Below are 2,540 nucleotides of genomic sequence, written 5' to 3'. Positions count from 1 at the left end.
TAAACACATATGTGACTTCAATCTAATCAAAATCCAAAAAGGCCAGCACAATTGCAATTTGACCAAATATGATGCCATTTAGTGGTAACAGGCATCAAGAGCCTGTGGATACAAGAGGAAAAAAGGCAATAAAAAAGTTTATTTTGTGATCACAGAAAAGCTCCATACAGGGACCATTTTAGCTTTTATTCAAAAAGTGTGAACATTGAGGGAAATATTCCCATTCTCAAATGATCTTTAATAAATGTTTATGTTGTCACAAAACAACTTTCCACTGAGCAATGAGATCTGAGGAGCTTTATCCATCTCCTCACTCAGCGGTCCTTTTTCCCTTTTTTATTTAGTGCTAATTCAAATAACAAATGCACAAAATATACCAAATATAGTAACACTTTAGAATACTGTTACAAATAATTTGAAGTGCCTTCAGAAGGATTTGGTAATTCTCAGTCTTAAGCCTAGTTCAGACTGCACGATTTTCAAACTCGTCGGGTCACTGCTCTATTCACACTGCATGACTATCTGGGGTATCATTCAGTCACTGCTGTGTTCACACTGCAGAATGGTTTGACGACAGAGGAGTTCACACTGCATGACAGAACAAGAGGAAGAATCGCCGACAACTCTCTCTCTCTCCGGTGCGCAAACTACGTTTCCCAAACACACGTGCGATGTGACGAGTAAACAACGCGAGATCACACGTGCGTCAGACCGGAGTTCTCGCGCGAGACCTGGAATTGTTATTAAAAATGATAAACTGCACAAAGTTTGCTTCAAATTGTATGTGCGCTGATTTGTGGAGAAAAAGAAAAAAAGATTATGGCGGAAGAAATTGTTGGAGAGACAGAGGGAGCCAGGATTTTGTTCTGCAAAGACAGTTTGAGGTAAATAAATAATTTTGTAATGTGCTGCTGCTGTGGCTGGATGTGCAAATGTTTGGCCTTTGTTTCTCTTTGATAGAATTGTAAATATATCTATTAAAATACTGAAATTCTGCTCTATAACTCCCTGAACGTCCTGCTGCCCTGTATCTCACTCTCTCATTGGCTGTCGGTGTAATTTTCAGTCAGAACGCAGTTCACACAGCAGGAGTTTGAATCGCCGACAGGTCCAGATATTTAGCATGCCAAATATCTCACCGGCGTCGGCGACTGGTCGGCGATTCTCTCTGATCGCGTCTTTGATCATTCATACTGCGTGATTGTCACTCGCGTGCACGAGCACCGAATTGCCTGTGATCTCGGGCATTTGTCGGCGATTTCACAAAACCTGTCGGCGACTCAAAATCGGGGCAAAAATCAGGCAGTGTGAACTAGGCTTTAGTAGGTTACACCAGGATCTTCACTTTATAATTAATTATATAACGGCTCCCTCCTCTATCACACCTGACTCAACTCATGAGCTCATTAGACTGAAAAACCTGAAATGGGCGTGTCAGATATAGGGAGACATACAACATTTGCAGGGCTGGTGATACTCCAAGACAGGTTTGTAACCATAACCATGTATTTTATAACACATTTGCTTGTGATTCTTATTAAGTGGGGGTCATTTTTTTTTTTTTTTAGGATTCTTTAGCTCACTGAAGTCTCTGAGATCCTGACACCTTCACTTCTGGAGACTCCAGGTAGGTTGCAGTTCTGGAAAATTGTGCTGCTGGAGACTAAAAGGTTTCTGATGGTTTCACACTTAATTCTTCACCTTAATTCTGAATTATTTTGCAGTTAGCGTGTGTCGTTTTTTCACCATCTGTTTATGTCCGACGTGGGGTACCAAAAGTTGGCACAATGGTTGATTCATTTGTTTGGTCTTTTTCAAAGGGCTGTTTGGAGAGCGATGACAGAGGAGTGAGGAGCTGCACTGTTTTTCTTTTATTTGTTTGTGAAATACATTATTTTAGACTGTACTTTTGATACTTTTGTATTATAAAGTTGTAAATGTAGTAAGTCATTTTCCAATTATTCCAAATAAACCTTGCATAATAAACTAAAGCATGAACTACTGGTTTCTGTTCATTGAATACTTTTAGCATTTTAGTGTAGTTAGTGGATTACATGTAATGTTTGTATTTAGGGGTTTACTATAAGATAGCCCAAACAGAAAATATGGTAGCCCATCTATATGCCCATTGTGGCCCATAAGAGCCCATAACAGCCCTACATAACACCCATCTGGATCCCGTCATCAACCCATATGGGCAGACCCATATAGGCCCCAAATGGGTGCTACCTGGGTTACCCATATGGGCCCAGTATGAGCCCATCAAGAGACTGTCATTAACCCATTTAGGCCCCATAAGGGTTCTGTATGTGGCCCATATTGGCCCCATTTATTAGAACCCATATGAGACCCATGTTGGCCCCTATAATGAACACACAAATGGGCCCAACTTAGAGCCCACTATGAACCCATCATGTTCCCCTGTGGGCTAACACACATGGGGCCCATGTGGAGCCGATGGACAAAATTATACGGGCCCCACTTGGGTTGCCCATGCAGGGCCCAAGTGACAGCCCATCAAAAACCCACATGGGGCCCAC

At 41.7% G+C, this 2,540-nt stretch overlaps 1 long non-coding RNA gene across 1 annotated transcript; it reads left to right on the top strand.

Annotated features, from left to right (window-relative positions):
* Positions 1–533: 533 nt before the first annotated feature.
* LOC137062483 (uncharacterized) lies at positions 534–1,998 on the top strand. The gene is made up of 3 exons (XR_010901236.1): positions 534–884; positions 1,569–1,627; positions 1,821–1,998. It is a non-coding gene; the product is annotated as an uncharacterized lncRNA (long non-coding RNA).
* The last annotated feature ends 542 nt before the right edge of the window (positions 1,999–2,540 follow it).

Source organism: Pseudorasbora parva, chromosome 23, assembly GCF_024679245.1.
Source record: "Pseudorasbora parva isolate DD20220531a chromosome 23, ASM2467924v1, whole genome shotgun sequence".
In the NCBI taxonomy this organism is placed as follows: domain Eukaryota; kingdom Metazoa; phylum Chordata; class Actinopteri; order Cypriniformes; family Gobionidae; genus Pseudorasbora; species Pseudorasbora parva.
The sequence above is the reverse complement of the archived record's forward strand: the minus strand, read 5'-3'. Positions and strand labels throughout refer to the sequence as shown.